The following is a 26,357-nucleotide window of genomic DNA, read 5'->3' as shown; positions in this document are numbered from 1 at the left end:
ATTATGGCCATATGTGGGATTTCATAAGAGCAGCTGAAGAAAGAGGAAGAAGCCTTAGCTTGGTTTACATTTGAGTTGGCTCAGTGTGTGGGTTCAAACCTAAAATGGACAACTACTACATTACAACCAAACTCAGGGTTGGCCTTGAAAGAAAGTGGTGAGGGGAAATCTTCCCAGTGGGTGGAGCTGCAAGTAGTGTACCTGGTCTTTCACTTTGTGTGGAAAGAGAAGTGGTCCAATATGACAAAATATGTGTACTCCTGGGCAGTGGCCAATAACTTGGCAGACTGGCTATGGGCCTAGAAGGAAAATGACTGGAAGATTGGAGACAAGGTGGTATGGGGTAGAGGCTGGCAGATGGACCTATGGAAGTAGGCATAAAGTGTGAAGAGTTTTGTATCACATGTTAAAGTCCACCAGAAAGCATCCATCACAGAAGAGGCATTGAACCACCAAGTAGACCAAATTCCCGGCTAGTTGACATTAACCAGCCTCCAACATTAACCCTCCAGAGCTGGCATGATGTATTATTGAATGGATCCGTGAATGGAGTGGCCATGGTGACAGAGATGAATGTTACACATAGATCCAACCGCGTGAACTTCCATTTAACAAAGCTGATATAACTATTGTTCCCTCTGAATGTCCATTCTGCCAGCAACAGAGACCAAAACTGAGCCCCTGATATGGCACTAATCTTTGAGGAGATCAATTGATCACTTGATGGCAAATTGTTTTCACAGCAATAGACAACCTATTCTGGCTTTGAGTTTGTCTTTCATGCGGGCAGAGCCTCATGCAGTACCATTATTCAGTGGCTTATGGAGAAGTTGCCCACAGGCATGAGATCCCACACAATAGAATATCTGATCAAGATAAGCACTTCAGAGTGACAGACCTGCCCGAGTGGGCCCATGATCCGATTTTAAGGGGCCATCGATCGTAACTCACACCCCCATTTCAGAGATACTAAAATGTGAAACAATTTAGCATCTTTTAGGGTTGACCTTACCATTCCGCTGGGTTTCTTCTGGGCTTAGGAAGCTCAGATGATCTCATGGCCTCTGAGATGGGGCATCTTACCTATGGTTTGTGTGACTCAGCGCTGGCCTTTACTGTGCAGCTTTGTCCTACTTGGTCTTTGGTGATGGCCTCCTTCCTCAGTGGCCTAAGATTACAACTAGTGAAATCCATGGTCCGTCTCTTGGGCTGACCTGTGCCTAGGGGTCCCTGGGAGTCGTGGCCCTCATCCCAGCTCTGGCAGATCCCTTGGGGGTCTGTCTGTGACTTTGGCCCTATGGTGCAGGCCCCTGCCTCCAGAACTGCCCAGGCGAGCTCTTTAGGCAGCCCTTTCAGCTGTCATCTGCAAACCCACCAGGGCCCTCTCTCTTCTAGACCCACCCTGCCACCCTTTCTATCCCAGGTGGTGATTCCATGTTGACATGGAACGCTTGGAAATTTCTCTTCCTCTCAGAACTCCTGGTAAGAAGTAGGGCTTCCTTCAGACCCCAGAACCTGAGTCCCTACTTCCTCTTTTCAGGGTTTCAACATTCGGAGGGGACAGAGCCAGAACTGCCACTCAGAAACACTCGCCTGCATCTAACTTTCTTACCCGTCTCCAGCCTTTATCCTTCCTGCGTTTATTTCTTTGGGTATGAAAATTGCTTTTACATATCATTTCAATAACCAATTTGAAAATATCATGGGGAAAAAAATTCTGCTTACCATGGGGGGAAAAAAAAACCCGTTGCCATCAAGTCAGTTGCAACTCATAGCGACCTATAGGGCAGAGTAGAACTGCCCCATAGAGTTTCCAGGGAGTGCCTGGCAGATTCAAACTGACGACCCTTTGCTTAGCAGCTGTAGCACTTAGCTACTATGCCACCGGTGTTTCCGTGTTTGCCATGGCAGCTAGAACTGTGTATTACCAAGTAGCCAATTTAAAAAGGACAAGCATAAGGAAAATTTCAAACTGTATTGAGAGACAGAGAAGACTTGAATAAATGGAGAGACATTTTATATTTGTAGTTTTAGAAGTCAAAATTGAAAAGATGTCAATTCTCAAACCAATCTAGAAATGTAGTCTAAATCCCAAATTATTAACATTTTTGTCAGAACTTGCCAAATTAGTCTTCTAAGAGAATAATTTCAAAAGCTCAGTATATAAAAAAAACCTCAAATATGTCATAAAATCTTTCCTTCAGAAGTAATCTTTCCTTATAGGTTGGATTATACTCTTACACACACACACACACACATATCTTTTTTTTTTTGTTAACCTAAATGGATTTTTTTTTTAAATGGATCATTTTTCTCATTCTGTGCTGCAATTTTTCTCACTTATCGGTATGTCTTAGACATGTTTCCAAGCTATTAATATGCAACTATCCATTCCTCTTAACCAGGGCAAATATTTGCAGGAGGGTTGCCCCATCATCCATTTATCCATCTCCCTGTTAATGGATATTTGGGTTGTTTCCAGTGCCTTTGCTAAAATAAACGTTGTTATACATATATTTTTACACATTTACACTAGCATTTCTGGAGGATCAATTCCTAAGAGTGCTATTGCTGGGTCATAGGGCGTATACAGTTAACAATTTGATCGATACCATCAAGTTAGTCTCCAAAAATCTTGCGCCTATTTACATTTCCTCAAGAAAGACCGTTTTCTCATACTTCTTTCAACAGTGGGTGCTATCAGTCTTTTTTAAATTTTGCCCATCTCGTAAGCAAATACTGGTTCCTGTTGGTGTTTAGTTGCCCATTTTCTTGATCACTAGCAGAATGGAGCTGCTTTTCATAGTTTTTGTGGCCATTTTGTGTTTCTTCTTTCATGATTCAACTATTTATATCCTTTGATCATTTTAAAATTGTGTTTTGTTCTTTTTTATTAATTTGTAGGAACTCCATAATATATCTCACCCTTTGCCTAGTATGTATATTGCAGCTGTTTTCACTTCATCTGTTTTTCTCTCTCTCTTTTTTTGGTTGTTGTTGTTATGACAAAGCTTTTAACTTTATGTAAGAGAATCTGTCAGATTCTCCTTTTAGTACCTCTGATTTGCATCATACTGAGAAAGTCCTCCTCAACCCACAACCTTAAATGCATCATCCTATATTTTCTTCTTGTGCATTTAATTCGCTTGTGTGAGGTTATTATGGTGTGAGGTTGAGAGCTAACTTACATTTTCTTCCAAATCTATAACTGACAGTTTTAAGATTGCTTATTGAAAAATCCATCCAGTTCCCACAGATTTGAAATGTTCCCCTCCCCACATACCAAGTTCCCATATATAACTTGGGTCCAGTTCTAGACTTCATATTCTATTCAATTAGTCTGTTTGTATATTCCTATACCAGGCCCATATTACAGGGTCTGAATACCTTTACATATTTTCAAAAGCAGTTGACAAAGTGAATCTAAAGCTACTTTGGTGAGTAAACAAATGAGAATAGCAAAAAGAAATAAGACAAAGGTAGTGGGTGATGAGTTGTGCCATAAAATGTCTCTAATTAGGAGGCTGTGATACTAGTGAAGGGATAAAAAGACAGATTAATAGAACAGAATAACAAGTCTATATCTTTACCTATTTACATGAGCTTAGCATATTATAGGAAACCGTGGTGGCATAGTGGTTAGGAACTATAGTTGCGAACCAGTAGGTTGGTGGTTTGAATCTACCAGGTGCTCCTTAGAAACTCTATGGGGCAATTTTACTTGGTCGTACAGAGTTGCTATGAGTCGGAATTGACTTGACGGCAACGGGGTTTTTTTTTTTCGGTTTTATCATGTTATAAAAGTCTCAAAGAAATAGGGAAAGTATGAATTATTAAAATAAAAGGATAGGATAATTAGTTGTATTTTAGGAAAAAATAAAATTAAATCTCTGCTTCACACATTGTTAAAGATAAATAGGTGGATTAAAGACATTAAAAGATTAAAGAATAATAGAAGAAAACAATATTTTTATAATTTGAGACAAAAGCAGAAAAACCATAATAGAAAATATTCATATATTTAACTCCATAAATGTAAATTTCTGTATAGCAAATGACAACAACAAAACAAAATTAAAATGCAAATACCAACTAGAAGAGGAGGGTTTGCTGTATATAATAGACAAAAACTTAATATGCTAGAAGTGTATAGGGCTCTTTCAAATCAATAAAGAGATAAGCCAATATAAGAGTATGAACAAGCACTTTTCAAAAAAAAAAAAATAAATACAAATCACCAACAAAGATCTGAAATGATTTTCAACCTCCCTCATAATGAAAGAATGCATATCTAACAATATTTTTCACTTGCCAAGTTTGGCAAAGGTTTTAAAAACAATGATAAGAAGAATAATATTATGGAGTGTTGCTGTAGATGTGAAAAAAGAGGGACTTTCATGTATTGTTGATGAGAAGGTAAACAATGAACCATTTTTGGGTGCCAACTTGTTGATGAGAAGGTAAACAATGAACCATTTTTGGGTGCCAACTAACTGACTCAATAAATGAATAAACCTAAAGTCGGATCCAGTAATTCTGCATTCAGAAACTTAAACTCTACTGTAATGCTAGCACAGCACACAAGGATGTAAGTCCCAGGTCTTTCATTGCAGTCTCACCTAAATTATCTATAAAGATAATCACACAATAGGCTAACTCCAGGGCATTTAAATCATTGAGCCCTAAAAACCACAAAGTGTGCAACACTAATACAGTCCATTTAGATTGGTTTGCACCAAGCTTAGTCTGATTCTTTCCCAGTATCTTCAATTGTTCAGAAATTCTTGATGTCTCATATTTATTACACAGTCATACATATATGTACACTTAGACACGTACGGAAGCCCTGGTGGCCCAGTGGTTAAGAGCAATGGTTGCTAACCAAAAGGTTGGCAGTTCGAATCCAGCAGGTACTCCTTGGAAACCCTATGGGGCAATTCTGCTCTGTCCTATAGGATTGCTGAGTCAGAATCGACTTGAGGGCAACAAGTTTGATTTTTGTTTAGACACATACACTCATGCCTACAAACACATGAAAAAAAGCCCAAAAGGATATATATCAAAAAATTTTGTGACAAGACTACTGTTTTCCATCACTACTGCCCTGGGTCAGCCGGGTAAGAGGAGAAACCAAGAATCAGGAAGAAGCTCTTGTGTATGGTGCTTTTCTGTGTTCAGCCGATGGAAAAGAGCTTTAACTCAAGGTCCTCCCCAAGGCCTTGTTCCTTTAGCATGGTAAGATCAAAGTGCTGCTGGAGTTGGCTTGTACTGGCTCTCAAGAGCATGTTGTTAACTTTTCAGGAATTTCATGGGTCTGTTGATAAACACCAGTTACCAGTTGCCAGCCACGTTGACTCCAACTCCTGGTGACCCCATGTGTGTCAGGGCAGAACTGTGCTCCACAGGGTTTTCAGTCGCTGACATTTTGGAGGTAGATTGCCAGGCCTTTCTTGAGAGGCACCTCTAGGTAGACTGGAACCTCTAAACTTTTGGTTAGGAGTTGAGTTTGTTAACAATTTGCACTACCCAGGGACTCCTTGATAAACAAACATTATTAAGAAATCACATACGTAACCTTATAATTTAATAAATTATTTTAAAAGCAGAAGTTAATCAGCCCTCAAAATACATCACTTCCACTTATGATTTACTGCATTTTACTATTACGTCTGCTCTTGAGATTACTTCCGTCTATTGTATCTTGGTGATGGATATGGGCTGTATTGCTGTGCTGCTGTGCGTCTCTCCCCAACTCTGTGATCATGACATCAGGTTGGTAGCTTGAAATTCACCGTGGCGGGAGTATTTGCACCATGAGAATTAGCAGGCACCGCAAATCAATACCTTTTTTTTCTTTACACGGAGCTGGTCGTTAAACATTTAACAGCACACCACCGGGTCAGTCACTCTAATAGGAACAATATGTACATTTTCTGTATTCTCTGTTGGTAACTGTGTATTATCAATGGGGGCTTTTTGTTTTACGTGTATTTTAACAAAAGGGGAGAAATGCCAGTTAGACCTCCGTACCTAGAAGTAGAATAAATGAGTGAGAAAGAAAACGTGTTCCACAATCACAGTACATGAGGTTAAAAGGGTTTCTCTGGGGCCGAGGGTGGCTGCATATGTTTAAGGACACAGGATGCGGAGTTCGTGGCTTTGACAAGATTGAAAATCATGGCAGCTCCAGAAACTGATGTGCAATTTCAGTTCACTGGCACTAAAAAAGTATTTCAAGTCTTACACTCTCACCAGTAGAATGAATTGTGTGCTGGTCACGTACTGGGCATTGCTTTGCTTCTCCTCTACTTCAACTCAAGGTCTGAAAAAAACTCCAACTGTGAAAGCAACATATTCTAAACTGTCTGACCCTCAACTAGTACGTTCTCACGCCTGGAGAAGGTCATGTCAACTCATCATGTGGTTCTCCATCTGTACAATAAATGACCAACCTGGGGGAAAAAGGAGCTTCCCTGTGGCAGTGTACTTAAAGGAGTTACCAGATTAAATGTGTTATTTTTCTTTTATAAATAATGTTCCAAACTTGCTGACCTTTTCCATGCTGAAAATGATGTCAGTAATGCACCTAAAGGATATTTGAGAAAATAACCACATTTGTCTTTTCAGAGCAAAGGTTATGTTCTAACAAAATGAAAGAGAGAGAGTACAGCTTTTCAAAATAAACTCACACTGTCCGTAGGCGAGCTGAGAAGGCAGAAAGGGACAGGAGCTGGTTGAATGGACAGGGGAAGTCTGGGGCAGAAAAGGGGGAGTGTGCTGTCATTATAGAGCGAGCAGCTGGGGTCACATAACAATGTGTTTGTAAGTTTTTGTATGAGAAACTAATTTCAGCTGTAAACTTTCACTTAAAACCCAATAAAAAAAATTATACTCACACTTTGGAGAGACTATACTGACAAGGGATAGTGGAAATGTCTCTAGTGTTAGGTGATTTTGAGGCAGAATATTATGTAAGCGGGCCACCTATTAAAATCGTTTCTATGCTTTAAACACTTGGAAACAGGATATTTGAGCCTCATAAAAAGGTAAAATAAGCTAATTTGTTAACAATATGAAAATTATTTTGCAAGAATAACTGATTGACATTAGGAAAAGTGGAAATCGTTAGCTGAATTTCCACAAAGACCTTTGCATACCTGGTGGAGAAGGCTGAAAAATGAGTATCACAACTTGTTAGGCAAAGTCCATAAAGCGCTTTTTCCATTTGGTATCTGTGCGTGTTGCTGAAGTTCTTTTTCAAGTACTGGAATAATCTGAATTTGGAACTCAACCAACATTGTCAAAAAATTGAGCATATTTACCTTTTCTAAAACATACACAGACACACACACACACACATATATATATATATATATATATATATATAAAACCAAACCAAACCAAACCAAACCTGTTGCCAACAAGTGGATTCCAATGCACGGCAACCTTATAGAACAGAGTAGAACTGCCCCATAGGGTTTTCAGAGAGCAGCTGGTGAATTTGAACTGCCGACCTTTTGACTAGCAGCCAAACTCTTAACCACTGTGCCAGCAAGGTTTCCATATATATATATATATATATATATATATATATATATATATATATATATATACATACATGAACAACAACAAATAAAAACCAAACCTATTGCCATCAAGTTGAATCCAACTCATAACTTCCCTAGAGGACAGAGTAGAACTGCCCCATTTCCCAGGAGAGCCTAGTGGATTCAGACTGACGACCCTGACCTTTGGGTTAGCACTTGAATTCTTAACCCCTAGGCCACCAGGGTTTTATATGTATACATACATACACACACACATATTTTTTAGTGAGAACAAAAATGTGCTGTGTCCTAATAAGTAAAATAAAAATTATTTATTTGTTTTTATTGTGCTTTAGTTGAAGGTTCACAGAGCAAATTAGCTTCTCGTTAAATAATTAATACACATATTATTTTGTGACATTGGTTGCCAGCCCTGAGACATGTCAACACTCTCCCTTTTTGACATTGGGTTTCTCATTCCCATGAATCCAGCTTTCCTGTGCCCTCCTGCCTTCTGTTCTTGCCCCTGGGTTGGTAGGCCCATTTAGTCTGGTATACACGGTGGAGCTACTTGTATTATTGTTTGTTTTATGCGCCTATCTAATCTTTGGCTGAAGCGTAAACCTCAGGAATGAATTCAGTACTGAGGTAAAAGAGTGTCCAGAGGCCATACTCTTGTGGTTTCTCCTGTCTCTGTCAAACCAGTAAGTCTGGTGTTTTTTTGTGAGTTGGAATTTTGTTCTCCATTTTTCTCCAGCTCTGTCTGGGAGCCTCTCTTGTGATCCCTGTCAGAGTATTTGGTAGTGGTAGCCAGGTACCATCTAGTTGTGCTGGAAAAATAAAAAATATTTTTCAAAGGTAGTTTATTTGATATTTATATTTTCAAAATGTGAAAGTGTAGTACTTGGACCAGCAGCATCAGCACTACTTGGAAGCGTGTTATAAAAGAAGGTTCTCAGGCCCCACCCCAGGATCCATGTCACTGCTTTGAGCTAAATGCAGGAATTACCTGCACCGTTGAGTTTGGTGTAAGTACAATCAGGAGAGGCCAAGGCTATTTATTGTCAGGTAGGTGAGGGGTTAGAGGCAGTCTGCTCTTTGAGTTACAAGTTTTGAGGATGAAAATAATTCTTAACATTTTGAAGTGAGTTTCTGTTAAGACAGATTTTGGTGCAGCCCCTACCCAAAAACCAAACCCAGTGCCGTCGAGTCTATTCTGACTCATAGCGACCCTACAGGACAGAGTAGAACTGCCCCATAGAGTTTCCAAGGAGTGCCTGGTGGATCCGAACTGCCGACCCTGTGGTTAGCAGCTGTAGCACTTAACCGCTACACCACCAGGGTTTCCGGTGGAGCCCCTACAAGGTGTAAATTCCACCCCCCCCCTTTATAATGGCACTCAGTAGTGGATATATACAATAATATTCAGAGTCCGGGTGGCGCAATAGCTGAGAGCTCCGCTGCCAACCGAAAGATCGGCAGTTGGAATCAACAAACCACTCTTTGGAAACCCTATGGGGCAGTCATACTCTGTCCTATACGGTCGCTAGGCGTCGGAATCGACTTGACAGCAAGTTAACATAAAACTTACGGTTTACAGATGAGGAAGGTGAGGTACAGAGAATTTGTTTGCTCAGGGTCACGTCCCTAAAAAGTAGCAAAGCCAGGATTTGGAATATAGTCCATCTGACTCCAGAGCCCAAGCTCTTAACCATTACACTACACTGCCTAGGTATAACATGTATAAATGAATAAATATTCATAAATTGGAGGTATATACACAACTATTTTTATTGATGAGGAACATGATCAAAACAATTTGGGGACCACTAGCCTAGGAGAAATAAGCTCAAACTCTAAAAAAAACTCTAGTGTGACATAAAAAGCCTTTTGTGATCTGGCCCCAACCAATCTCTTTGACCCCACCTGTTGCTCTCTTCCCTTAAAACCTGTGTTCTGACTTCTGTCATATTGACTGAGCATCCTGGCAACTCCCTGAATTCCCAGTGACTTATCTCCTACTCCTACTTGAATTTAGGTTTTATCTGCCCTTCTCAATCCCCACCTTCTCCACTTCCCCTCATTCGCCTTAACCCAATGCCAACAAGGCCAGCCCAAGTATCCTTTGTACAGTCCCAGCATTCTCTGTATGCTTCTCCATGACCCTTGTTTTACTAATTTGTAATTATCTATTCACTTGTTTGTCTACGACCCTTGACTGCAGTGTTCTATCTTGTTAGTTTCTTATATCTAGCATCTAGAGTAAGGTCTGGCGTATAGTAGGTGATGTTCATAGGAATGAATGAAATACTGATGAAAGAAAGAGCAGCCGTTGCCCTAGGAATTGCTTTTCGACCTGTTATTTGTATAATGGCCACCAGAGGGGGGCAGACGAACAGGATCAAGTGAACACCACACATTTAGAAGAATTAGGGGCCAAAACTTTAAAGAATTATTCTAGGCCCTTTTTAGAAGGGAAGTTGAGCAGTCATGTAGGCCATTGCCGTATTTTATACAAAACTTTTCAAATAAGCACAGTGATATTTAAAATTTTTTTTGTTTTCATCTAGGCAGTTGTCCTACCACTTGTTTGCCAGCTTGTACTGTGGTGGTTTTCATGTCGCTGTGATGCTGGAAGCTATGCTACCACCAGTATTTCGAATACCAGCAGGGACACCCATGGTGGACAGGTTTCAGCGGAGCTTCCAGACTAAGATAGACTGTTAAGAAGGACATGATGACTTCTAAAAAAAACTGGCCAATGAAAACCTTGTGAATAGCAGCGAAACATTTGTCTGATACAGTGCTAGAAGACAAGCCCCTCATTTTGGAAGGCACTCAAAAGACAACTGGGGCAGAGCTGCCTCCGTAAAGCAGAGTAGACCTTAATGACTCGGATGGAGTCAAGCTTTCAGGATCTTCATCGCTGATGTGGCAAGACTCAAAATGAGAAGAAACTGCTGTAAATATCCATTAATAATCAGAATGTGGAAAGTACATAGTATAAATTTAGGAAAACTGGAAGTCTTCAACAATGAGATAGAACACGTAAAGACTGATATTCTAGGCATTAGTGAGCTAGAGATGGACTGGAATTGGTCATTTTGAATCAGACAATCATATGGCCTACTCTGCTGGAAATGACAGACTGAAGAGGAGTGGTGTCACATTCATTGCCAAAAAGAACATTTCAAGGTCTGTCCTGAAGTACAGTGCTGTCAGTGATAGGATAATATCCATACTCTTACAAGGAAGACCAGTTCATATGACTATGATGCCAATTTATACACCAACCACTAATGTCTTGTAGAGTCGCTATGAGTCAGAGTTGACTCGATGGCAGCGGGTTTTTTTTTTTTTTTCTTTTTAATCATTAATATCACATGCAAATAAAATTTTGCTGGAGAGAATTCCAAACTGTCTGCAGCAGTATATGGACAGGGAACTGCCAGGAACTCAACAGAATTAACAACAGGATCTAATTCATAGAGTGTTTGTGAGGATTAAATGATTTAATACTATGAGGTGCTTAGCACAGCAATACCAACCTATCTGTTTATATATCAATTCCAAACTCAAGGGGACAGGGACAATGGCAAGTCAGATTGTCAAGAGCAGGGAGGCCAAGGGATGGGAAACATCTCTCAGGAATGGGGTCCTGGGAGCCATTAGAAACAGGTAGCATTACAACCCAGTTCAACATTGGTTGCTGGAGAGCAGAGGCCCCTTCTCTGCCAAAGACCTCAGGTCGCACCATTGACATCACATGGACACTCCTATCTCGAATCCAGGGATGGGATTAAAAACAAAAAAAGACAAACCTGTTGGCATTGAGTCAATTCCAACTCATAGCAACCGTATAGGACAGAGTAGAGCTACCCCATAGGGTTTCCAAGGAGTGCCTGGTGGATTCAAACTGCCGACCTTCTGGTTAAAAGCTGTAGCTCTTAACCACTGAGCTACCGTGGCTCCAGGGATGGGATGAGCATGTGCATAAACCAGTTGCTACCAGTTTGATTTAGACTCATGGTGACCCCATGTGTGTCTGGGTAGAATTATGCTCCATGGATTCTTCAAAGGCTGACTTTTTAGAACTAGATCACCAGGCCTTTTTCTGAGGTGCCTCAGGGTAGACTCCAACCTTCAACCTTTTGGGTAGTAGCCCAGCACATTATCCATTTGCCCCACCAGGGACTCTAGATGTGCATAAAAACTAAACTCGTTGCCCTTGAGTCGATTGCAACTCATAGCGACCCTATAAGACAGAGTAGAGCTCCCCACAGAGTTTCCAAGGAGCACCTGGTAGGTTCGAACTACCAACCTTCTGGTTAGCAGCATGAAGCTCTTCTCCACTGTGCCACCAGGGTTTTCAGTGTGCGCATAGGGAAGGAAAAACAATGTTAGCTTCTTGTCCTTCTCAGCACCATCACATCCAGAGAGCTCTTCCCCTCAGCAGCAGCAGCAGCAGCATGTCTTCAGCCACACAAGAAAATGGAATTGTTTTCTTGAAATGTTTTCTTGGAGGGGGGAAAAATCCCTTTTGGAGGGAAGAAGTACAAAGGTCTTGGGTATTAAAGCATCCATTTCCAGACAATACCCTGGGGGCTGCTGGGACCAACAAAGAGGCCATGAATGTGAGACCAAGAGAGGCTGGTCTGTTTGAGCAGCTACAGAGAGGACTGCACTCATATCACTAACGGAAAACGAGAGGAAGGAGGAAGGAGGTGCCCAGTGATGCCTTGGGTGAATGTCTTATTGACTAAGGCTGACAGGATGGCTTGGAGCCCTGGTAGAATCACAGGGAGTTTAGAAACGCACAGCCTTGTTTTCCTGGGGTCTGTTAGCGGACTTTTTTTTTTTTTTTTAATAATTTTTATTTTGCTTTAAGTGAAAGTTTAAAAATCCGGTCAGTCTCTCACACATAAACTTATATACAGCTTACTACACACTCCCACTTCCTCTCCCCTCAATGAGTTAGCCCGCTCCCTCCTTCCAGTCTCTCCTTTTGTGATTGTTTTGCCAGTTTCTAACCCCCTCTACCCTCCCATCTCCTCTCCAGACCAGAGATGCCAACATAGTCTCCAGTGTCCACCTGAAGCAAGTAGCACACTTCTCATCAGCATCTCTCTCCAACCCATCGTCCAGTCCAATCCATGTCTGCTGAGATGGCTTCAGAAATGTTTCCTGTCCTGGGCCAACAGAAGGTTTGGGGACCATGACAGCCAGGTTTCTTCTAGTCTTAGACCATTAAGTCTGGTCTTTTTATGAGAATTAGGGGTCTGCATCCCACTTTTCTCCTGCTCCCTCAGGGGTTCTCTGTTGTGTTCCCTGTCAGGGCAGTCATCGGCTGTGGCAGGGCACCATCTAGTTCTTCTGGTCTCAGGATGATGTAGTCTCTAGTTCATGTGGCCCTTTCTGTCTCTTTGGCTCGTAATTACCTTGTGACCTTGGTGTTCTTCATTCTCCTTTGATCCAGGTGGGTTGAGACCAATTGATGCATCTTTTTTTTAGATGGCTGCTTGCTAGCGTTTAAGACCCCAGACGCCACACTTCAAAGTGGAATGCAGAATGTTTTCTTAATAGAATTTATTTTGCCAATTGACTTATATGTCCCCCAAAGCCATAGTCCCCAAACCCCCGGCCCTGCTCCGCTGACCTTCAAAGCATTCAGTTTATTCAGGAGACTTCTTTGCTTTTGGTCCAGTCCGGTAGTGCTGACCTCCCCTGTATTGAGTGTTGTCCTTCCCTTCACCTAAAGTAGCTCTTATCTACTATCTAATCAGTAAATAACACTGTCTTACCCTCCCTCCCGCCCCCCCTCATAACCACAAAAGAATGTGTTCTTCTCAGTTTAAACTATTTCTCAAGATCTTATAATAGTGGTCTTAGACAATATTTGTCCTTTTGCCTGTGACTAATTTCACTCAGCATAATGCCTTCCAGGTTCCTCTATGTTACGAAATGTTTCACAGATTCATCATTGTTCTGTATCAATTTGTAGCATTCCATTGTGTGAATATACCATAATTTATTTATCCATTCATCCGGTCATGGATACCTTGGTTGCTTCCAGCTTTTTGCTATTGTAAAAGTGCTGCAATAAACATGGGTGTGCATGTATCTGTTCGTGTAAAGGCTCTTATTTCTCTAGGATATATTCCAAGGAGTGAGATTTCTGGATTGTATGGTAGTTCTATTTCTAGCTTTTTAAAGAAATGCCAGATCGATTTCCAAAGTGGTTGTACCATATTACATTCCCACCAGCACTGTGTAAGTGTTTCGATCTCTCTACAGCCTCTCCAACATTTATTATTTTGTGTTTTTTGGATTAATGCCAGCCTTCTTGGAGTGAGATGGCATCCCATTGTTGCATTTCTCTAATGGCTGTTGATCGAGAGCATTTTCTCATGTATCTGTTAGCCGCCTGAATATTTTTTTTAGTAAAGTGCATGTTCATATCCTTTGCCCAATTTTTAATTGGGTTGTTTGTCTTTTTGTGCTTGAGTTTTAACAGAATCATATAGATTTTAGAGATCAGGTGCTGGTCAGAGTTGTCATAGCTGAAATTTTTTTCCCAGACTGTAGGTGGTCTTTTTACTCTTTTGGTGAAGTCTTTAGATGAGCGTAGGTGTTTGATTTTTAGGAGCTCCCAGTTATCTGGTTTCTCTTTGTCATTTTTAGTGATGTTTTGTATTCTGTTCATGCCTGTATTAGGGCTCCTAACATTGGCGGACTTACTTCTTATGGTCCATTCTTCTCCTGAGATATTTGCCTTCTCTTGAGCGGACATATTCCTTTCCAGAGCCCTCAGATACTGGGGCATAGGACACAAATGTTCACTAAATAAAAGGCATCTTTAGACTCTTCACATATTTACTCTCTGTTGTTATAGGGAATTGGTATTTGAATTTCACTTCTCTCCCCTCTAGTCCCACCTAATGGAGAGGCATTTCCCCGGGAATTCAAATCCTGCTTTGCACTAGCTGTTCTGCCATAATTATTAACAGCATCCCCTCTCCCTTTCACTCTCACAGGTGTCCTAGTTTGAACCATAAATTACATGATCATCTGTCTTAGTTTGAGTTCCCTCAGAGCAGGAGTCCGAGACAAGGATTCAAGCACATGCAGTTTATTTGGGAAGCATAGGAAACACGCTGGTAGAAGAGTGGGGAAGTGAGACAAGAAAGGGAAGGCAGCTAATAAAGATTGTGCTATTAAGACACTCCTAGAATACTCATAAGGAGCCCCGATGGCACGACAGTCAAGCAATTGGCTGCTAACCGAAAGGTAGGCAGTTCAAACCAACCCAGTGGCTCCGCAGAAGAGAAGACCTGGCGATCTGCTTTCATAATGATTACAACCTAGAAAATTCTGTCGGGGCAGTTCTACTCTGTCACATGGTATCGCTATGAGTGGAAATTGACTCGATGGCACTCAACAACAAGAGCATTAAGCCAGCTACAACAGTGGGCTCCTGGAGCTTAATGTTGGAGGAAAACTCTGGGAAATGGTACAAAATGCATGCCTCAGGACTGTGCCACCCCAAAGCAAGGGCAAGGCAAGGGAGCTGGGGTATTTATACAGCAATTCCTGAGAGTCACAAGGCTACTCCTAGGGCTCCTAATTCCCCAGCACTTCTGACCTGCCTCATGGCAGAGTGGCCAGTAGTTTGGGGTCAATAAATAAATAAATATCTTAAGCAAAGAGATGCAGACTCCCAGTTGAACCTCAGCCAGAACCCACAGGAAGTCCAAGGGATGTGGGTGAACATTGAGAGCATCTGCTGCATCCCTGTACCTGTAACTCATCCTTCTCTCCATCATCCAGTTACAGTCTCCCATCTCCAAGCTCACCAACAACTTCCTGCTCCCCAATCTCAATAGACTTTCTCTTCAAACTTCTCCCTGGCTTCCCTGCTTCCTTTCACCACTGCTTAACCTCTCCCTATTCAATCTCTTTGCTTCCCTGGCTGCGGTGACCCTGCTTTCTCTTACTTCCTCGATCCTGCTATTGTCTTTTACAATTGTGGGCACTTATCAAAGCCTCTCTTCTCTTCTGAATGGCTCCTCTGAATGGCTATCATACTTCTTGGATATGTGCTACTTATTTGTCATTTAACCTCACATGTCCTATGCTCTGGAAACCCTGGTGGCGTAGTGGTTAAGTGCTACGGCTGCTCACCAAAAGATCGGCAGTTCGAATCCACCAGATAGAGGGTGCTTTTGGGCAGAGGCCTGGGGCAGGAAGAAGTATGCCTGTGAGCATGGCTGGGAGGAGACTGGCCTATGGAAGGACTGTATCCTCGAGTGTTCCTGGGGCTGAATTGTAACCTGTTACTTCCCTAATAAACCCCATAATCACGAGTATGGGCTGTGAGTTCTGTGTGGCCACAGCAATGAATTATCAAACCCAGCAGAGAAGTAGAGAGTGCTGTGCGAGGGACAGTTGGTGTCAGAATTGGTGAAGACGGTGCAGAGAGGAGGCGTGTTTGGCCTCCACCTCATGGGAGCCAGGCTTGGGCCATTGGTCTTGGTTCTCTTTCCCCCTTGGGAGGTTAGAGAAGGTCACTCACCATCCACATGTTGTTTCTACAGCCACCCAGGGACCCTAAAGCTATAGGAATACAGCCAATAAAGCTCTGTACCTTTAGGCTGGAAAAGAATGAGAATCCTCTGCAATCTGTGTGTAAAAGCCAAAACAGACGAAGAACTTTTACTTAAGAAAGCCCCTTTCCTAATCCCTGAAAGCTTGTTGTGGAACAGTGTGGCACACAAAGGAGGACCAGTGAGGACTGCAGAGCCTGGTGATAGAAGAAAAGATTGGTCCAGGACAGAGAAGTCCTTGCCACACCCAGATGAGGAGTCCTTTGATTCTTCGTTAGTACGGATTGGAGATTAATGCCAGGACCACATAGTATGGAAATTATCTCTGACTTGTATTTTTTACTTCCTGACTCACTCTTGCCCTCTTTTTATTGTCTGAGGTAGGATTAATATGTCTTTGTCAGGCCCTAAAGAGAAACCCTTAAGCCTTGTCCACTTTCTGGGAATATCTGAAAGTCCAACATTTGTGTCTAATCACCTTCAAGGCTCACCCTCACCAGGGGCTATTTGCCCACTTGATTATCTCATCCCCACTGTTTCCTTGGGTGATAGACTGTCCCATGACGGTGAATTTGGGGTAGTTTTGGGAGTCTTTTTGCTTAATGTGCTGGTAGAATTAAGATTAATGGACCCAGCTTTCTTTTAAGAAAGGGTAACGCTCTGTTTTCTCAGACTTAGAGGGTCTGAGTTCCCCCAGACCAGTTGTATGTTATTTTTCCCACATATACATCAGGGTGCAAGTAGATCTCAAGATCCATAGCCTCAAAAATAAAAAGAAAACTATCACTCCCCTTTCTCTCTCCCCTTTTAGGGCCAAGGAAAGTCCATGTGTTCTCTCTGTCTTAGAACTTTATATTAGGGTCTTGGGCCAATAGGCCTAGGCCAAAATTCATTTCTCCAAACTTAGAGATCTGAATTGTAGGGGAAGGAACAATGGTGAAAGTAAGGGTGGTAATGGTAGCAGTGACAGGTTTTGTAATGGAGGTGGTGATGCTAATGATGTTGATATTGAGAGTAATGGGGGTGGTTCTGGTGGTGGGGGGCTCACTGATGATGGTGGTAAAATTGATGGTAAGAGTGGTGGTGATGGTGGTACTGGTAATGATGGTGGCAATGAGTTGTGCAATGGAGGTGCTGATGATGGTGGTGGGTAGCATGATGGTGGTGACAGTAGGTGCTGTGATGCTGGTGGGTTGTATGATGGAAGTGGTGATGGTGGTTATGGTGAGGATTATGGTTGGTCATGTGATGGTGGTGGTGGAAATGGTAGTATTGATGGTGGTGTTGGTGGTGACAGTGATAGTAGAAGTGGTGGTGGTGGGTTGTCTGGTGGAGATGGTGATGGTTATGGTCGTGGTGGTAGTAGTGATGGTTGGTGCTGATGCTGGCCATGGTTGGTTGTGATAAGATACATTCAATTCCTTCTCTCCCAGGAGACCCCTGAGCTTCTTGTGTAACTTGTGCGAATCTTCCTTAGACTTCTGCATGCTACAAAAGGAGCCACTTTCCTAGTCAAATACAAATGTCTTACTCATGGCATAAAAGCACTTAGCCTACACCTGCATAGCCAAAGTTGATCTCGAGATCTGCTCAAATATGACTTGACAGCTTCATTTCTTGAAGAAGAGGGAAAAACTACTGCTGGTCTACCCACTACACAATTTTGTTAACCACAAGAAACTGTGCATAGCTCCCACTTCATTGTATGGGTTCAAACTTTCCTTGTCAAACCTGTATTTGTCCTAAAAAAGTCTCTAGTAAATGAACCTCTTCAGGCATTGAAGTTGGGGGACCTGGGCAGGAAGGACCTAACTGACAACTATATAGGAAGGAGTCTGATGCCCTGGGTGACAAGAAATCCCTCCCTCAACTTTACTGTGCACTTGCAGATTGAACCTGCATACAGGCCACCTTTCCTGTATCTCTTGCTTTCACTCCCTTTCATTGATTGCCTATTATGTGCCAGGCATCATTCTGGGTGCTTCACAAATATTTCAATGTAATCCTCAACAATAGTGCTGTGAGGAAGACAATATTACTCCCATTGTAAAGCTGAGGAGACCGAGGGTCAGAGAGGGGCAGTCATTTGCTGAAGATCTTACAGCTAATAAGTGGGAAAGGCCCTATGCATATTACTATGCCTGTCCTCATTATTCCAGTTCAGCGGATCACAGGATGAAACACCCAACAATGATAATTTCAATCCACAGTGGTGCTTAGGGCAATAATGGTTTTTGTCTGCCCTAAAACCCCAATGCAGAAAGAGGGATCCCTGGTAAAAGACAAGGAGTCACCACTCATTAATGTGAGTTCTTTGGCCCATTTGTATCACATACCACTTCCCCATACCTCCTTGGTTCCAATTCCCCAATCACGTTCCTTCCAAGTCCCTGCCTAGCTAGCCAAACCATTGACCACAGCCCATGAATCACTGTACAATTGCATATCTGGCCATTTCTCCTTCCAAGCAAAGTGAACAACCAGGTGCACTGCTTGAAGTTCTGCCATTGGGAAGATATCCCTTCACCATTGTCCTTCAGGGAAGTCCAAGAAATAGACTGCAGCACTGTCACTGTGCACATTCAAGTGGTGCCTGCATATCAGGCAGAACCATCGATTTCTCTTCCTCAGGCAACTGATCATGAGGCACTCCCAGTGAGGCCATAGGTGCAAACTGGGAGAGGGCAGGTAATGTGACAGGAGTAGGGACCATGAATATTTAGGCTATTTCCTCATGCAAATTACTTGAGTGTTCAGGTCATGCTCAGGCCCTGTATAGTACATACCTCTTCCATTTAACGATGGAGTGCTGCTGTGCACATCCAACTTTATGGCTCTATGGGTCAGGCAACACCCAATTCATGATGGACGCCTCAGGCCACATGGTGATTTGGTGGCACAAATTTAAGAGTTCAGTTTCCACTAAGACCCAGTAACAAGACAAAAGCCGTTTCACAAAAGGAGAGTAGTTATCTGTGGAGGATGGCAGGGTTTTGCTCCAAAATCCTAAGGATCTGCACTGTGATTCATCAATAGGAGCCTGCCAAAGACCCCAAATAACACTGGATCAGATGGATCATATGGCTCAAGTGGCAGAACAGCTTGCACGTCAGTCTGAAGCTGTTTCAAGGCCTTCTCTTGTTCTGGGCCCCACTCAAAACTAGCAATTTTTCAAGTCACTTGATAAATAGGCTGGAGAAGCATACCCAAATGAGGAGTATGTTCCTTCCAAAATACAAAGATGTCCAGCAGGGGCTGTGCCTCCTTTTTTGTTGTAGGAGAGGCCAGATATATCAACTTATCCTTCACTTAACAAGGAACATCTTGACATGCCCACACCAATGGAGCCATAGAAAGTTCACTGAGGTGGAAGACATCTCAATTTTTTCAGAATAATTCCCACTCTCTAGCACACAAATGTTCTACCAATAACTCTAGAGTCATTGATACTTCTTGCTTACTAAGTCCAATCAACATAATGTCATCAATGTAATGCACCAGTGTGATGTATTGTGGAAAGGAAGGGCGATTAAGGTCCATGTTGATTAAATTATGATACAGGGCTGGAGAGTTGATATACCTCTGAGATAAGACAGTGAAGGGTTATTGCTGGCCTTGCCATCTGAAGGCAAACTGCTTCTGGTGGTCCTTCAAAACAAGGATGGAGAAAAACGCATTGGCCAGATTAACGGCTGCATACCCCAGGAAATGTATTAATTTGCAGGCCACGTTCCCAAGGAAACGCCTCTTCTAACTGATTGGCTGCTCACATCAGATCTTAAAATGGAGTATGATTACATAATCTCAGCCAGACCCCTGAGAATCGTGGCCTACCCAAGTTGACACATAACATTAATCATCACAGTGGTGATGAAAATGTTCTGAAGTAGATACCAGTGATGGTGAATAGGATTGTGGAAGTACATAAAGCCACTATATTACACACTTGAAAGCTATTAAAACAAAACTTTATTTAATGAGCAATCTACCAGTTAAAATACTATAAACTATACAGAATAAATTGAGCTGGAAAAATACTGCAACAAAACCCAAAAACTACCCACTCAGGTGAGGAGAAGTAAGGGTCTGCTTCTGGAGCAGATGTTCCCTGGCTGTCAATAAGGAGCTGCTGTGGAGGAGGTGTGGCAACTAGCTCAGCCTCTGGTGCCCCAGACGGTGCTGGAGATGGAGGACTTAATGGTGTAGGGGGCTCCAGTGTTGGAACAGGAGCTGGATCAAATCAGCTGTTCGTCTGGGAGCCAGTTGGAAGTGGCCCAGGATGGAAATCCACCCCTCCAGCTGGCCCTTCATCTGGTGTCGGTGATGAAGCTGGAGAAGGAAGACCTGTGGCTTCAACAAGTTCCAGTGTTGGTGCAGGATCAGAATGGACATCAGCCGGTGCTATGGAAGCCGCTTCTGAAGGTGACTCAGGATAGGAATCCGATGCTCCAGTTGGCTCTATGTCTAGTATCACTGCCGGAGCTGATTGTGGAATAACTGGTGCTCTAAGGAGCTCTGGTATTGGTGCAGGAGCGGGATCAACATCAGCAGGTGATGGAGGAACCTTTTCAGGAGGCTGTGGAGGGTTGGTATCCAGCTCATCCAGCCTGCTGTTCTCCTGGTGCCCAGGCCAGAGATGGAGATGGAGGGCGGTGGGCTACAGCGAGCTCTGGTGTTGGTGTAGCAGCAGAGGTAGGATTGACATCAGCCAGTGGTCCAGAAGGCAGTTCTGGATGTAGCCCAGGGTAAGAATCAGACCTTCCAGCCAGCTGTCCATCTGGTACCAGTGATGCAGCTGGTGATGGTGCTCCATGGAGGTCCAGTGTTAGTCCAGGAGCATGATCAACTCCACCAGGTGGTCCAGGAGCCCATTATGGTGTTGGCCGAGGAAGAGAATCCAATCTTCCAGCAAGCTCCCTGTCTGCTCAACTTGGTGATGGAGGACCTGTTGTTGTACCCGGCTCCAACGTTGCTGCAAGGACAGAATACGACTCAGGAGTTTGTCCTGGAGTCTGTTCTGGAAGTCGCCAAGTGTAAAAATCCAGCTCTCCATCTCTTGGCAGTGCTGGAGCTGTTGATGCTCTATTGAGCTTCGGTGTTGGTTCAGGACCAGGATCTCCATCACCAGGTTGTCCAGTGTCTCGCTCTGGAGGTGGTCCAGGTTAAGAATCCGAACCTCCCTCGTTTTATCCCTCTGCTGCCACAGCTGAAGCTGGTCATGGAAGAGCTGGTGCTCTACGGAGCTCCTGTGTTGGAACAGGAGCAGGATTGACATCAGCTGGTGGTCTAGGTTCTGGTCCTGGAAGAAGCCCAGGATGGGAAGCCACCTCTCCATCCAGTTGTCCATCGGATGCTGGTGATGGAGCTGGAGGAGGGCCTGGCTACATCGAGCTCTGGTGTTGGAGCAGGACCAGGACTGACAGTAGCCAGTGGTCCAGGAGCTGGCTCTGAAGGTGGCCCAGGATAAGACTCTGACCCTCCAGCTGGCTCTTCATCTGGTGCCAGTGTAGGCTCTGGTGATGAAATAGCTGGTTTGATATGGAGCTCCGGTGTTACAGCAGGAGCAGGACTGACATCAGCCAGTGGCCCAGGAGCCAGTTCTGGAAGCGACCCTGGATGGGAATCTACCCCTCCAGCCGGTTCTCCATCTCGTGCCAGTGCTGGAGCTGGCAATGTAATAGGTGGTGCGCTATGGAGCTCCGGTGCCAGTACAGGAGCAGAATATACCCCAGGACATAGTTCAGGAGGTGGTTCTTGGGGCAAAGATAGATCTTGAGCTACTTTTACAACTAGTGCTGGCCTTGGCCCTGGAGCTGCAAGAGGAGAAATGTTCATCAATATGACTGCCTTTCCTTGTGCCTTTCCAATGATGGAAAACATCTCACTGCCATCAAGACAAGCCCATTCCCAAGATTTCAGCTCCAGGAAGTCTTCCCAGACTGTGATCCACCAGAGGAGGGTCTGAGGTTACTCTGTGCTGTAGGTCAACCCCAGCCCCTGGGGGTCTTCCCATGTCCCCCTCACAAGCTCCCATGCAGGCATGCCCAGTCCTCCTCACCCTATGGCTCTGTCTCAGTGACTTTCATTTGATCCAGCTGAGCCAAGAGAATTTGGGCATGGTGCTCCAGATGTGATCCCTGAAGGGGTCACGTGTTGTATTCCCTTAGATTGCAGGTTGTACAGAAAGGTGTGTCAGAGCCTGAGCCCTGCACTTTAGGGTAAAAGAAGCCTGCTAAGTGTGACGATATGTGAGGCTGGGAGAAGATGTGGAAGGACAGGCCAGCCGACTGCTGGCCGGAACCCTGGTGTTGGAAGTTAAACACTAAAACAGCAGCAACACGCAAAAGATGCATGGGCTGATGTGAAGTGACGACAGTATAAAAATCTCGTTTCTGATATTCCTACAAATATAGGAAGAGTGACTTTGTAGGGAAGGCAGTGGGGTGGGGGGGAGGTATATTCCTTTGGGAGGGGACTGAGGACCCTCAAGAGGGAAAGTCCTGTGAAGGACCTGAGGTGTACAGGGTGGTATCTGGGCCCTGGCACCCCTCTGGTCATCTCGGGTCCCTATGTGGGGATGCCACTCCCCTCCCCGACACTCACCCAGAACCTGTGCCAGCTCTTCCTGGCCCCTTTCTTGGGGTAGACCATGTAGACGATGCCATTCTCCTTTTCCTTGGGGATATCCTGTGGGGAGTTCTGCAGAGACAGTGCCAGCAACAGCCAGGGAGGCATCAGGAGCCCCTCTGAGCCACCTCCTTCTCTCTCTGCCCTTCAATCCCTTGTGCCTGCTGGGAACTCCATATTCTCTCATGCTGGGCGAGTCGGCCTGTGGGGTGCACCGTCCAGCCCTGACCAAGTCCATGGACAGAAAAATCAGGATCTGATTGCAGCAGGATCTGGCAGAAGCTGGGCTAGCACAGGGTCAGCAGGGGTCCAGGCAATGCCAACAGATAGGGCTGCACGTTGACTGCCACACTCGGGGTGAGCTGGATCTCTGAGAAGGCCCAGGTGAGAGTGCTGACTTAGCCAGTAACCCCAAGAGTCCCTCCCTAAGGCCTGGTCTGAACTGGAACCCCTGGGTAGACTTACATCCCAGTGTCCTGTGTCATCAGTGGTGTCGGGACAGGGAAGTAAAAGAGGCCTCCACGTTTGCCAGCCCAGCCCCCAGCCTCCCCAAGGCAGCCAACATGGTGGACTATGCCCAGCCACAGTCTGACTCAGGCCCATGATCCCAGTATGGTGAGAGACTGTGGGGGTGGACCTTGGGGTTGCCCTCAGTGTGCGCTAGTCCTGAAGCAGCAGCACCGTTTTCATCATCCTCATTATCACTCTTGCCCTCCCAAATCTCCCCAGGTCACATGGCTCCTCCTTCCCTGACCCCCACCACTTCTCTCCCAAATGGACCCTGCCTCAGCCAACAACTTTCTGCCTCATCAGTTCTGTCTACATTTCCTCCCAGCCCCATTACCAGGGACCCCATGAGGACAAGGGCTGGCATGGTCTGGGGGATGGTATGACCTGGGGGAGGGGTGTGGGGCTGCCTATGTGGGATCACAGTAGTAGCTTGCCCTGGATTGGCAGCTCTGATCCACCCTGTGTTACCTTTGGATTCTTCTTGGTAAATGGCCTGAACTTTTGTGGGTGGGGGACAAGACCATGTCTCAGCCTTGGTGAAAGTGTCGAACTCCTGGGTCTCTCAAGCTTTGATACAAGGGAAGACGGGAGACAACAAGAAAACATGTTCCTGGTTTGAGTGTCTCCACTCAAGTGAGTGGGGTAGGGGGCTGCGTGTAGAATGTGGGTGCCTGGATACCAGGGTTCCAAGTTCCATGTACTCTGTCAAGGAAGTGAGGTCATGTCCTGGGTCTCCTAACTTGAGCCTGATGTCAGATAAGACCTACCCAAAGTCCTCTCTGGGCTGCTGAACGCTCACCTCTCCCCATGCCATCTTCATAACTGTACACAGTGGCACCAACATAGCCCTCCCCCCACCCCCAGAACCTGAGGAAGGCCTGGGTGTAGCCAAGGCCCCAGCTTTGAGCAGACAGAGCTGGGTTCAGACAAAGCTCATCCCTCTCATCCAATCCGTGACCTTGGACAAGTCTATGTGCTTCTCAGAGCCTCCCCAGTACCCCTACCCACACAATCGGGATCATTCTGGCATCTTCTTCCTAGGGACCTCAGCAGGTATATGTGAGATAAAACCTATAGAACCCGTGGGCTAGCATTACCTGTAGCTAATCAGGGGTGGATTATCTAATAGGCAAGGTAAGCGCAGAGCTTACCTGCTTACCAGATCATCTGTAATGAACATTTTCACATTTTATCACCACATCTAGTACTCTGCTTCTAGGTATGGCTGGCGTCTATCTCTCCCAACCCCAAAACACCTTCCTACAGAATCGAAGCCTCTTCAAATTTACAATTCCTGACAGGGGGCAAATGACCCTGTAAGCAAGGTAAGCACAGGTCTACTTGTACTTACTTACTAATCTGTAGTGAACAATTTCATGTGGGTTTTACCACATCAAAGATGTGGTGTTCACCATGTTTACCTTGCCTGTTGGATAATCTGCCCCTGTAGCTAACGCACGAACTCAGAGATGGAAGAATTTCAAGCAGGGGTGGGAAACAGCATGGAGTACATCTTCAAACAAGGCTGGGTTCTAGTGATGTGAGCTTGGGAAAGTCACTTCCTCTCTTGGCCTCTATTTCTAGTCTGCACCAGGAGTGGGTTAGAATTAAATGAATATCAGATATTGTCACCCTCTGCATAAAACCGTCAAATAACCTCCATTATATAGAATCTGACCCAGTGCCTCATCTCAGACTAGGGGGTGAGCAGCCTGCACAATGGCTCCCAACAATCCCACCTCTTGGTCTCCACATCCTGTATGACCCCCTCCTCTCAGTGCAGATTTGACCCAGGGACTCGCTTCTCATGAATGTTGTTGTTGTTGTTAGTGCCACTGAGCTGATTTCAACTTATAATGACCCCATTTGGGGCAATGTTTCTTGGCTCACTTTTATTCTCTCTCTCTTAGTCATCTCTCTCTCTCTCTCATTTATTTCTCTCTTCCCCTGGAAGCAGTTGTGATGTATGTCCTGTCCATGGAGAGATTCATGTGACAAAGACCTCAGGGAGAGTCTTGATCAACAGACGGAGAGGAGGAAGTGAGGCCCCCCAGACCAACAGCTCATAGAGTCCTGCTCATAACATGGAAGTGAGTAGGTACAGATCCTCCCCAGTCAAGACTCATTTGAGACCAAAACCACAGGCTCCTGAGAACTTGAGGCAGTCACGAGGTAAGCCATGCCTGGATTCCTGGCCCACAGAGACTGTGTACTGTATTGTGTTGTGAGTCATTAGTTCTGGGGGTGTTGTTATCACAGAGCAGGAGATAACTCCTTCAGCCCAGCAGGTCATGGGTCCTCGACCTGTTCTCCTCCCTGTCTGCTCTCCTCCTAAGCTCCCTCTAGCCATAGTGGCTGCATGTCAACCCCTTCTCTGGACAAACTCACGTCCGCCTCCCCGTCTCTGCACCAGCTATGTCTTCTCCCTGGCACGGTATCGCCAGACTTGTGCAGGGCTGGTGCCTGCTGCCATTCTGGTCACACATAAATGTCACCTTAGTGAGGCTTTTGGACCACACCCTAGCCTTATCTTACAGCACCCTGCTTTATTTTCTCTATGAAATATGCTCTTTTCTTTGCATGTATTTGTTTTCATTCTTTTATCCATCTTTGTGTCTCCCCTACAGATTGTGAGCTTCTAGGTCAGGGACCACGTGGGTCATTTTCAGAACCAGCTCCTGGACCACCGGCTGATGTTGATCCTACTCCTGCACTAACACTGGAGCTCCATAGTGCACCAACTATTCTGTCACCAGCTCCATTGCCAGCGTCACATGAACAGCCAGCTGGAGGCATAAATTTCAATCCTGGGCCACCTCCAGAAATGGCTCCCAGATCATCTGCTGATGGCGATCCTGCTCCTGCTGAACATAAGAGCTCTATAGAGCACCAGGTCCTCCATCTCCAGCTCTGCCTGGGTCACCAGAGGTTGAGTCATTTGCCGCACCTCCTCCACAGCCACCCGTCATTCACAGCTACGGAACGTCAGCTCCAGAACCAGACCCTGTCTTCAACTCACCTGAGTGGGAATTTTTTTGGTTTTGTCATAGTATTTTTCTAGATCACTTTA

The 26,357-nt window shown here is 44.5% G+C and overlaps 1 long non-coding RNA gene across 5 annotated transcripts in view; it reads left to right on the top strand.

Moving 5' to 3' along the window:
* Window positions 1–17,128, top strand: part of LOC126068360 (uncharacterized) — a 51,378-nt gene extending 34,250 nt beyond the window's left edge. For 4 of the 5 annotated variants that reach the window (XR_007515629.1, XR_007515633.1, XR_007515632.1 and 1 more), the window contains one exon: window positions 10,118–12,599. This is a non-coding gene — a long non-coding RNA (uncharacterized LOC126068360). The other variant, XR_007515631.1, reaches the window with a different exon arrangement.
* The last annotated feature ends 9,229 nt before the right edge of the window (window positions 17,129–26,357 follow it).

This window comes from Elephas maximus, chromosome 27 (genome assembly GCF_024166365.1).
Source record: "Elephas maximus indicus isolate mEleMax1 chromosome 27, mEleMax1 primary haplotype, whole genome shotgun sequence".
Taxonomy (NCBI): Eukaryota; Metazoa; Chordata; class Mammalia; order Proboscidea; family Elephantidae; genus Elephas; species Elephas maximus.
The sequence above is the reverse complement of the archived record's forward strand: the minus strand, read 5'-3'. Positions and strand labels throughout refer to the sequence as shown.